The sequence below is a fragment of the Hylobates moloch genome, unplaced genomic scaffold, assembly GCF_009828535.3.
Source record: "Hylobates moloch isolate HMO894 unplaced genomic scaffold, HMol_V3 SCAFFOLD_23, whole genome shotgun sequence".
Taxonomy (NCBI): Eukaryota; Metazoa; Chordata; class Mammalia; order Primates; family Hylobatidae; genus Hylobates; species Hylobates moloch.
In genome coordinates this window covers 37,081,352-37,093,422 of record NW_026652298.1, presented here as the reverse complement: position 1 = coordinate 37,093,422, position 12,071 = coordinate 37,081,352, and the positions used below count along the sequence as shown (strand labels likewise).

The following is a 12,071-nucleotide window of genomic DNA, read 5'->3' as shown; positions in this document are numbered from 1 at the left end:
CACCCACATCCTGCCGATTGGTCCATTTTACAGAGAGCCAATTGGTCTGTTTTACAGAGAGCTGATTGGTCCATTTTGACAGGGTGCTGACTGGTGCATTTACAATCCCTGAGCTAGACACAAAAGTTCTCCAAGTCCCTACTAGATTAGCTAGATACAGAGTGTCCATTGGTGCATTCACAAACCCTGAGCTAGACACAGGGTGCTGGTTGGTGTGTTTACAAACCTTGAGCTAGATATGGTGTGTTTACAAACCTTGAGCTAGATACGGAGTGCCAATTGGTGTATTTACAACCCCTTAGCTAGACATAAAGGTTCTCCAAGTCCCCACCAGACTCAGGAGCCCAGCTGGCTTCACCAAGTGGATCCCGCACAGGGGCCACAGGGGGAGCTGCCTTCCAGTCCCGTGCCGTGGGCTGGCACTCCTCAGCCCTTGGGTGGTCGATGGGACTGGGTGCCGCGGAGCAGGGGGCGGCTCTCACTGGGGAGGCTCTGGCTGTGCAGGAGCCAGGGCGGGTAGCGGCGAGGCTCAGGCATGGCGGGCTGCAGGTCCTGAGCCCTGCCCTGCAGGGAGGCAGCTAAGGCCCGGCCAGAAATAGAGCACAGCAGCTGCTGGCCCAGGTGCTAAGCCCCTCACTGCCCGGGGCCGGCGGGGCTGGCTGGCCGCTCTGAGTGTGGGGCCCGCTGAGCCCGTGCCCACCTGGAACTCACGCTGGCCTGCAAGCGCCGCTGCCCAGTCCCGGTTCCCGCCTGCGCCTCTCCCTCTACACCTCCCCGCAAGCTGAGGGAGCTGGCTCCAGCCTCGGCCAGCCCAGGAAGGGGCTCCCACAGTGCAGTGGCAGGCCGAAGTGCTCCTCAAGTGCCGCCAAAGTGGGAACCCAGGCAGAGGATGCTCCGAGAGTGAGCTCGAGGGCTGCCAGCATGCTGTCACCTCTCAATAGCACGTGAGGGTTCTTGCCTTTGCCCAGGAAAGAATTCAAGGGCAAGCTGGAGGTATAGAAGAAAACAGCTTTATTGAAGAGGCAGCGTTACAGCCCTGTGACTGGTCCTGTAGGGCAGGGCTACCTTGGAGGCAGAGAGTTTGCAATCACATTTATACCCACTTTTAATTGCATGCAGATTAAAGAGCAGTTTATGCAGGAATTTCTAGAACATGGGTAGTAACTTTTGAGTCATTGGGTCATTGCCATGGAAAGGGGCAGTAACTCCCGGGTGTTGCCATGGCAATAGTAAACTCACGTGGCACACTGGTGAGCATATCTGATGGAAAGCTGCTTCTGCCCCAGCCCTGTTTTAGCTAGTCCTCAATTTGGTGTGGTGTCCAAGCCCTGCCTGTGAAGTCCTGCCTCCTATCTCACAGTGGCGTGATCATGGCTCACTGCAGCCTCAACACCCCTGGGCTCAAGCAGTTCTCCCACATCAGCCTCCTGAGTTGCTGAGACCACAGGCACGTGCCACTACGCCCAGCTACATTTTTTTCCATTTTTTGTAGAGATAGTGTTTCACTGTGTTGCCTAGGCTGGTCTCAAACTCTTGGGCTCAAGCAATCTACCTACCTTAGCCTTCTAAAGTGCTGGGATTACAGGTGTGAGCCACTGCACCCAGCCCAACCCTACATTTTTAATTTCAAGTCACTTCTCTCTAGGTTTTGATTTCTTCTTTAAAATGGTGGAACTAAGAACATCTATTTTATAGGGTTGTTGGGAAGGCAAAAATGAAAGAACTGCTATTCAATGTTTAGTGAAGTGCTATGCACAATTTTGAATAATAAAGTTGGTGTTTGTTTTTTATTATTTGTTTATTTATGTTTTAGAGACGGGGTCTTTCTCTGTTGCTCAAGCTGGAGTGCAGTGGTGCTATCACAGCTTACTGCAGCCTTGACCTCCTGGGCTCAAGAAATCCTGCCACCTCAGCCTCCTGAGTAGCTGGGACTACAGGCATGCATCTCCGTGTCTGGCTATTCATTTATTTCTTTTTTTTTGTAGACATGGGATCTCCCTATGTTGCCCGGGCTGGTCTTGAACTCCTGGCCTTAAGCAATCCTCCTGTCTTGGCCTCCCAAAGCACTGAGATTACAGGTGTGAACCACCATGGCTAGCCTTATTGTTATTTTTAAATCAGCCTTGTCAAGTTGAATTGGTCATTAATCTTATATAATGGTAATTTGGGGCAGCATTGGTTGGGGGGGTGGGGAACATTTAGGACCCTGTGGGCTACAACTCCTAGTGTGTGCACTCATTTTATTTTATTTTATTTTGTTTTGTTTTATTATATTAATTTAATTTTTTTGAGACAGGGTCTCATTCTGTTGCCCAGACTGGAGTGCAGTAGCATGATCTTGGCTCACTGCAACCTCTGCCTCCCAGGTTCAAGCGATTCTCCTGCCTCAGCCTCCAGAGTAGCTGGAACTACAGATGCGCGCCACCATGCCTGGCTAATTTTTGTTTTTTTAGTAGAGTTGGGGTTTCACCATGTTGGCCAGGCTGGCTTCAAACTCGTGACCTCAAGTGATACACCTGCCTCAGCCTCCCAAAGTGCTGGGATTATAGGCATGAGCCACCGTGCCTGGCTGTGCACTTATGTTTGATTTTTGCAGAACCACCTTCCCTAATGGTTGTCTCCTAGATACAAGGTGACTTTATTCATTTTAGAATGAAATTACCCCATTGATACTGTAACCAGAGTTGGCATACATCACGATTGGCAGAACCTGGTCATGTTTAGCGAGGTGGAAGTATTCTGGAAACTCCTCCTCCTTGTAGACGTGGAGGGGAGGGTACGCATTCTTCAGTGCCTGGTAAAGGGCTTCCTCTTGCCCCAATTTGGGCAGGGGCATCCCAAAGCCACCGTAGCCCACAATATCAAACTTGACCGAGTCCCTGAACTTGATGTAGTTGGACAAGGGGATCTTGTTGGCATTGGGTCTCTTCTTCACTGTGGTCATCCCATGGTCTCATGTGATGATGACACTGAGGTGCTCTGCAGGCTGTGCTTCTCAGTGGCTCCCACCAGATACCCGATGGTCCTGTCGATTTGCTGAATCATCAACTTCCTGTTCTCTGCCTCTAGCCCGAATCGATGTCCCACGTTATCTGGCTCTCTGTAGCACAGAGTCACAAAGTCAAAGTCTTCCTTGGTGAACCAGTTCATGATGGTATCGATGTTGTCCCTCCGCTCTGTCTCGTTGCTCTTTGGGTGAGTGTAGGACTCCACCAGGGACTGCTGGACAGCCTCACCCTCGTATTTAGCACCTCCCCTGGAATAGTGGGATGATGCCGCTTTGTTCCCCTGCAAGTACAAGAAGAAAATTCCATCAGGGCTATTTCTCATACCATTCTCACAATCAGCAAAGCTCGAGTTGTCTACATCTGTGCCCCAGTCCAAAGGCATAGAAAATATGTGGTCTTTGGAGTCAGACAGGGTGGAGTTAGATTCTGGGCTTCCCCAGGATCTCATAGCATCTACAACACTGTTAGTTACAAGATGTGCTATTATTTTATGGGCTACTAAGCAGAAAAATGCTGCCAACGAGACCGTGACATTCCAGTGATTGTAAGGTGTATTCCAACTTCAGAGATGGCAAAATGAAAAATAATTCCATAGAATAGAGGGAGATGGTAATTTCTGAGTTGTTGGTGTTGATTCTGTGCGTGTGTGTTTTTTTATATATATACACACATATGTATGTACACACATATATATACACATATATACACGTATATATGTATATATATACACATACACGTATATATGTATATATATACACACACATATGTATATATATGTGTATATATGTATACATATATGGGAGGCTGAGGCAGGAGAATCACTTGAATCCAGGAGGCAGAGGTTGCAGCGAGCCAAGATCATGCCATTGCACTCCAGCCTGGGTGACAAGAGAGAAATTCTGTCTCAAAAACAAACAAACAAACAAACAAACAAACAAACAAAAAAGCTAGCTGGCTTAATCCTCACAAGGATGCCATCTGTTTTTTGGCATTCTACAGGTAGAAACACTGAGACACTGGGAAATTTTAAAACTGACCACCAGCCGGGAGGTTTATGCCTGTAATCCCAGCACTTTGGGAGGCCAAAGCGGGTGGATCACGAGGTCAGGAGTTCGAGACCAGCTGAGGCGGGAAGATTGCTGGAACCCGGGAGTTCAAGGCTGCAGTGAGCTATGATCAGGCCACTGCACTCCAGTTTGAGGGACAGAGAGAGACCCCATGTCTCTAAACAACAAAAAAGTGTGCTCTGGTGCCGCACTACCTGGTTAGATCCTTTTTCCACCACTTAGATGCATGTTATATAAATGCTCTCCTCAGTTTCCTCGTCTGTAACATGGGGATGATAATGCTGCCCCACGAAGTGGTTGTGGGGACTAATGTGTGCCCATTGGTAAGTATTCAACAAGCTTGATTTTTCCTGAAGAGGGAGAAAGAGCATGCAGTGAGGTGGCATGGTCAGGTACATTGGGGCAAGGATTATTTCCTCTGGCTTCTGCCTCCTGGGAGGTACTAAGGATGGATATGAAATGTGTCTGCAGACCCCAGAGTTGGGGACTGCAGAGGGAAATTGAGATCAGGGAACCCAGTCTGGCAGAAATGGGTGCAGCATGGGGCATTGGGTTCCTTCCATCAGAGGCATAGGGTGTGTTGCAGACAGTCATGAAATGTTGCTGAATCTTGCAAGGGACCTGCTGTCCTAGGGTTGCTGCTTGAGACAAAGACCCTTGTCAGTGGAACCTGGTGACCTTCACCCTTCTGTGTCAGGCTGCAGACAGCAAGAGATGGCAGCAGATTACACCCAACAGGAAAAGGGCCATTGCCATCCCACAGGTTGCCATAGGAGGAGATGACATCTCTCCCTCTCCTCCCAGCAGTGTCAGCTGGGGAAGAGGTGGGTGGGTGTGCCCAAAAGAGTAGACCACAGACCATGCTCCTTCTCCTCCAGTCTGCTGGGGCCCCAAGAGAGTCTGCAGCCCTTGGCCAGGGACCGGCCGACACACGAGAACAAAAGACCTTAGGCTGGGATAACATGGTGGTGCAGTTCATCCTCTGGAGCTCCTGTGAGATCAGACTGGAGCCAGTCTCCAGCTGCGACCGTATCTTACTTTGCTCCTTCCCTGCCATATCGTCTTTTCCTTACCCCTATCTCCTGAGAGTTCTTCCTGAATCAATTACACCCACTTAATCCCTGCCGCAGGCTCTGCTTTTAGGGAACTTGACCTAAGACAGAAATCTTAGTACTAAATACTTTGCAAGGCCTCAGAAGCTCTGCTATCCACAGGCAGGTGAGATATTACCTTCCCTACCGCCTGGCAGTCAGAGTCTATGATGTGATTCAGCTTTGTGGAAATGCTTCTCTAAAGAACTTCCACCAATTTAAGATGATCTTAATTTGCTTACTTGTTTTCTGTCCATTTAGCTGCTCTAAAATGTGAGCTCCAAATCAGGGGCCATTTCTGGTTGGCTACCCATTTCCTGGGACCTAGAATGGGCCTAGCTCAGAGCAGGTGCTCACTATTGATGGAATGCATGTTGAAAGAATGCATGAATCTCATCTCCTTTCGTGAGTGAAAAACTCATCCTATTCTCACTCCTAATTAACTTTCTTTCTTTTTTTTTTTTCAAAACGGAGCCGTGATCTGTCACCCAGGCTGGAGTGCAATGGTGTGATCTTGGCTCGCTGCAACCTCTGCTTTTTGGATTAAAGCAATTCTCCTGCCTCAGCACCCCGGGTAGGTGGGATTACAGGTGCACGCCACCACGCCCTGCTAATTTTTTGTGTTTTTAATAGAGACAGGGTTTCACCATGTTGGCCAGGCTGGTCTCGAACTCCTGACCTCGTGATCCACCCGCTTTGGCCTCCCAAAGCGCTGAGATTACAGGCATGAGCCACCGTACCCAGCCACTCTTGATTAACTTAATGGAAATATTTACAGAGATTCTTTCTCTTCTGGGTTCTAGCGTCTTATCTGTAACCTCTGCAGGTAATACATTTTCCTTCCTGATAATAGCATTTCTATGGTTGCTTTAACTTGCAAATCCTCTAATACTTATTTATTCCATTTCTGATGGGCATTAGACATAATTCTCAATTTTTAGTGACAGCACTTTTGTTAACTTACATATAAATCGATTTTGCCTTGAAATGTGACATTGACTAGAAGGATGAAACTTCGAACACGCTGTAGAACATAGTTTGACTGGCTAATTTATTATTTAGAAGAAGCTAATATTGCCGTTGTGAGGGACTTAGGTGGCTCTGAAGAACCAGTTGTATTTCTGATGTTTGCAATGTTAAATCACAGATATTGCCAACGTGAAATAGTTTCCGTATGCTGTGTTCTCAATACACACCTTTTCCAAATATATCCCAAGCTATAGTCTTAGGAAACTGTGATTTTTCTTATCTGGTCTCATAGGAATTTGGGGAGCTATGCGGGATCTCCATAAAATGAGCTCCAGAAGGACACATGGGCGCGCACACACACACACACACACACACACTCACACACGTACCACACCACACTTGACTCTGTTTATTTGGGACCCATGATTATCAGAAGTGCTATTTTCAACAAACACTTCTGAGAAATAATCTGAACACTTAATTGGATGCAAAAGAGTGGGTATTTACTATTCTACCCTTTAATTAGCGTAATCAGTGTTTCCAGCAGCAAAAGCAATTGGAAAATCGCTAGTTTTATTAGGTTCATTATTCTCCCTTAGCATAGTGTGGCATCAGCATGGCTATTATTCTTAAATTGCCTCTTTAAAACAAGGGCTGGTGCTTCTTACAGGCAATTCCTAACTCTTGGGGTTTGTAGAGGGTCCAAAACTCTTTAGAACCTGTAATTCAAGGAAAGGCTCCACTTTGGTTTTGCATTTAGTCTGGTCTCTTTGGGTGACAGAATTTATGTCACAAGGTGCACATGTTTGGGGGAGGCTCATGGACAGCCCGTCGCTCTTGTGCACGTAGGAAGTACGTGCAGTTAAGGGGAAGGAGTTAGTTACTCATCCAGGGAACAATTGGGTAGAAAGAGATGGACTCCCTGTATTTGAAATGCAGAACTCAAACTTGGCTCTGAGTGTTTCCTTGCTGTGCTGTGCTACAGGGGAGTCACTGAGCAGAAGGAAGCGAGTTGCCTGAGATTCTTCAAAGCCCCAGCCCTTTTGGAGGTTACATCGTTATTCTCAGAGCCTTTATGATGCATAATAAAGACCTAGCTTGGACCAATATGAGGATGAGTTATCTTGCTATTAACATTCTTTTAGATAGAAGTTGCTGGTCCCATCTTGCTCACAATCGTCCAAAGTTTGAAAGTTATTTTCCAGGAGACTTGGCTTACACTGAGAGCTGCCCTCCCACCCTCTCTCCAAATTTCCTCTTGGGAGTAGCCTAACAAGGTGCTGTCACAGACCGTGGCCAGCCACGATGACCCCACCCAGACCATCCCTCTGCTGTTTCACTCTTTGATACTCTCTGGAGCTCTCTGGGGAGGGGTGAGACGTGCCGTCTGGTTTGTACGGTTTGCCCAGGTCTTACAATCATGGCTGGCTGCCTTTCTCTGATAACCGGGACTCCTAAACTTGGTGAAATACCTCAGCCATCGATCATGTTAAATTATCGGGGACACTCATTTAAAATCCGAGCCTGCTCCAGATGGACTCTCTCTCTTTCTGCCCTGACCGTGAGAGAAGCCCTGCTGGACGGTAGAGATGCTCATGGGCTGTGAGCAACAGATGCAAAGGCTGCCGGGAATCCCATCTTTGCAGCATCATGTGCCAAGGCACATCAGTTCCTGGGTATCCTGATGGGTTCTGGCAGCATTACTGTCATTGAAGTTAAACATTTTAGCCATATTAAAGGTTAATGCTGCAATCCCCACACAGGCTGCCTGGAAGGGACATGGGAGAAGGGTAGGTTTTCCCTGTGATGGACAGGAGGCAGGCGGCCCTCCCACAGCCCTGCCTGGCAATGCAGATGTGTCCCCAAAAGGCACTGGGGTCCAGCTGGAGTGCTGTGCCGAGGCGGGCTGACCCGGGCCGTGGGTTCGCTCTGATTGCAGCACTTTCCCGCCAGCTCCTTGGAGAGCTGGCAGATGGCCCAGCCCCACAGCAGGAGCCGCGAGTGGCAGAACGAGATACAACAATTTGATATCCACTTGCCAGACGAGCCGGGTGTCGTCAGTCGCCTGGCCCTGCGCCCAACCTCTTTTTGCATAAACAGGAATTCAGCCAGGAGGAAAAGCACTCTGATTATGAATTGAGCAGAAGGAAGCAAAGTTCTGCAGATAAACACCAATGAGACAAAAAGCCACGAATAAGAAAAATGACAGGAAAGGAGAACCTTCCCAGAAGCCTCCTGCCAGTGAACGGCCACCATAGCAAGAGCATGGAGGCCCTGGGTTTTGAACTGTGAGATAAGGAAGATGATGAAAACCTCCCTAGTAGCCAGGCAAGCACAAGATTCCTGTGAAATCCAGGTCTAAGTGTTTTGACCACAGAAGTTATATTATGTCATAGGTGAGAGCTGTGAGTTGCTGAACCCAAAGTGAGTTCAAATCCGAGCTCTGCCTCCTGCTACCGGTGTGACTTTTAGAAGTTCCAGCACCGCTTTGTGCGTCAGTTTTCTCATCTGTTAAATGGGCATAATCACAGCTCCTGCCTCAGAGTTGTTGTAAATTAATACATGTAAAGCATGAAATCAGCCTGGTATATAGTAAGTGTTATGAACGTTATTTTCTTGGAAGGATAGAACTGATTTTCATGGTCAAAGCCTGAAAATCTAAAAAATGTGAGAGAAGAGGAAAGAATCTAGAGTCTCACCATGAGGGGGAAAAGTAAACTTGAAGTAGGACAGGGTCATGGATAATTTCCTGTGATTCTACAGCTGCCTTGTACACTATGGTAGCTCCTAGTCGCTTGTTGTTTAGATTTTGTGATTTAAAAATGAATTAAGGCCAGGCATGGTGGCTCACGCCTGTAACCCCAGCACTTTGGGAGGCCAAGGTGGGCAGACAACCTGAGGTCAGGAGTTGAAGATCAGCCTGGCCAACATGGTGAAATCCCATCTCTACAAAAATATAAAAGTTAGCCGGGCATGATGGCGGGTTCCTGTAATCCCAGGTACTCAGGAGGCTGAGGCAGGAGAATTGCTTGAACCTGAGAGATGGAGGTTGCAGTGAGTGAGATTGTGCCACTGCACTCCAGCCTAGGGGATAGAGTGAGACTCTGTCTCAAAAAAAAAAAATTAGTTAAAATAAGAGAAAATTGAAAATTCAGCTCTTCATTCTCAGCAGCCACATTTCAAGGGCTCAACAGCCCATGTGGGTGGCTGGCAGCTCCCATGTTGGACAGTGCAGAGTACAGCAAGTCCGCCATCGCAGAATGCTTGATTGGACCGTGACTGAATAGTCTATTGCAGTGGTCCGCAATTTTTTTTTAGCACCAAGGACCAGTTTCCGTGGATTTGTGGGGGGAAGTTTTGGGATGATTCAAGTGCATTACATTTACTGTGTACTTTCTTTCTATTGTTGTTAACATTATAATATATAATGAAATCATTATACAACTCACCATAATGTAGAATCAAGCCCTGAGCTTGTTTTCCTGCAACTAGATAATCCCATCTCAGGGTGGTGGGAGACAGTGACAGATCATCAGGCATTTGATTCTCATAAGGAGCACACAACCTAGATCCCTTCCACATGCAGTTCACGATAGGGTTGGTGCTCCTATGAGAATCTAATGCTGCTGCTGATCTGAGAGGAGACAGAGCTCAGGCAGTAACACCAGCCAGGAGGAGCAGCTGTAAATACAGATGAAGCTTCACTCGCTAGCCCGCTGCTCACCTCCTTCTGTGCAGCCCAGTTCCTAACGGGCCACAGACCACTACTGGTCCATGGTCTGCGGGCTGGGGACCTCTGGTCTATTGGATAACACTGGCTTGGAGTGTGCTGACCAGCCAAAGAAGTGCTGAGACGATTTGGCCTCCATTAATTAGAATGATGGACTTTTTTTTTTTTTTGAGACAGAGTTTCACTCTTGTTGCCCAGGTGGGTGTGCAGTGGCACCATCTCGGCTCACTGCAATCTCTGCCTCCCAGGTTCAAGCGATTCTCATGCCTCAGCCTCCCAAGTAGCTGGGATTACAGGTGCCTGCCACCATGCCTGGCTAATTTTTGTATTTTTAGTAGAGTTGGGGTTTTGCCATGTTGACCAGGCTGGTCTTGAATTCCTGACCTCAAGTGATCCGCCTGCCTTGGTCTCCCGAAGTGCTGGGATTACAGGTGAGAGACACTGTGCCTGGCCAGATGGACTTTTTTTGAGCATTTAGTTCCAAGCACCTTCCCTGCATTTTCTCAGTTAATCCTCCCAGTGAGTCTTTGAAGCAGGGACTATGACAATCGTCATTTCACAGATGGAGCAACTCAGGCATAGAGAGCAAGTCAGTGGCCACGGTCGTCCAGCTGAGGAAGGAAGGAGCCGGCTGAGATCCTGTTCTGGGGATCTAACTCTGCAGCCTGCATTCTGGGCTGCTGTATTCTCCCATGTTGCTATCTGACGAGCACAGCATGGGCTCAGAGTACAGAGAGGAGGCACCAGGTAATAAGGATAGGTCTGGGGCGAAGGCTGGTGCCTTGGGGAAGAAGAGAGAGGTCCCATTCTAAAGGGATGCCATTGGAATCTCACAGTGATAAAGCAAAGCCAACAGGATTTGGGGCTGGGAGTTAAACACACAGCTCTGGTTTCTGCCTTTTCACAGTGGTGATGAATGGGCCCTGAGACCCTCTCAAGCTAAAGTTGTCATCATTGCTCTTCACAGTCTGAAGGTGCATGAAATGCTCAACTTTCTTCCAAAGGGCTTTTATGCCTAAGTCTGTGGCTAGCGTATAAACAGATATTTACTGAAGTCCTGCGGGGTGCAGACACTGTGGCCAGCCCTGAGGCTACAGTCGAGATGAAGCCAGTCTCTGTCCTCATGGTGACCTGTCTATTGATAAGAAAAGAGAAAGCTCACTGAGCATTGACCCTGTGCCCACTGCTTTTGATGCATCTCTCATTTAATCCTTCTATCAAACCTGTGAAATAAACACATCACCATCATCCCTATTTCACGTTTAGGGAAACATATGCTTAGAGAGGGTAAGTAACTTGGTCAAGGTCGCACAGCTTCGAACTCTCGTCCCACAGGCGCAGGAATGAGAGGAAGCAGCCGGGGAAGCCAGGGACTCCGGCAGTCCTTGTCTCTCAGAGGTGATCCAGAGAGAGAGAGAACAAGATTGTCTCAGCACTGGATCTTCTTCTGAGTCTTGAAGGAGCACTTCCAGAGCGTCTCGGTGTTAAACATCATGTTGTGAATGACTGCGTGAGCTCTGACCCAGTGACCTTGGGGATAAAGGAGGGGAGGTACAGATAAGCTCTTCAAATGGATGTTACCAGGGTGTCAGTGTTCTTTGAGGGCACAGGCTATGTGTCACCAAAGAAAGAGCTCAGTGCCTTTTCTCATTGCTCAAGAGATTGAAGGGGTAGGAAGAAAAGATGTTAAGTTATAAACATGTTTCAGTTTTGCACCCACTTGAACCAATTTATGTTTTGAAGAGGAAAGAGTCTTGCCTACAGAGTCAGCCCCCGGGTTTTCCTTCTGCTTATGGAATCCAGGCAATGGGCAAAGAGAAAAAGAAAACTAAGGAATCAACCAGGTGCAGTGGCTCATGCTTGTAATCTTGGCACTTTGGGAGGCTGAGGCAAGTGGACTTCTTGAGTCCAGGAATTCAAGACCAGCCTGTCCCACACAGTGAGACCGCATTTCTACAAAAACTACAAAAAGTTGTTGAGCATGGTGGTATGCACCTGTAGTCTCAGTTACTTGGGAGGCTGAGGTGGGAGAACTAGTTCAGCCCAGGAGATTGAGGCTGCAGTGAGCCATGACTGTGCCACTATACTCCAGCCTGGGTGACAGAGTGAGGGCCTGTCTCAAAAGAAAACAAAAAAGATGAGAAAAAGAAAACTAGGGAATCTGGACAGAATAAGTTTATATATATAATAAAGAACTGAGATAGAA

The 12,071-nt window shown here is 47.8% G+C and overlaps 1 long non-coding RNA gene across 1 annotated transcript in view; it reads left to right on the top strand.

Moving 5' to 3' along the window:
* LOC116462229 (uncharacterized) overlaps positions 1-12,071 on the top strand; it is a 23,924-nt gene extending 11,853 nt beyond the window's left edge. Inside the window, exons 3-4 of the long non-coding RNA XR_004246313.1 lie at positions 5,800-5,992; positions 11,201-12,071. This is a non-coding gene — a long non-coding RNA (uncharacterized LOC116462229). The remainder of the gene's footprint in view (positions 1-5,799; positions 5,993-11,200) is intronic.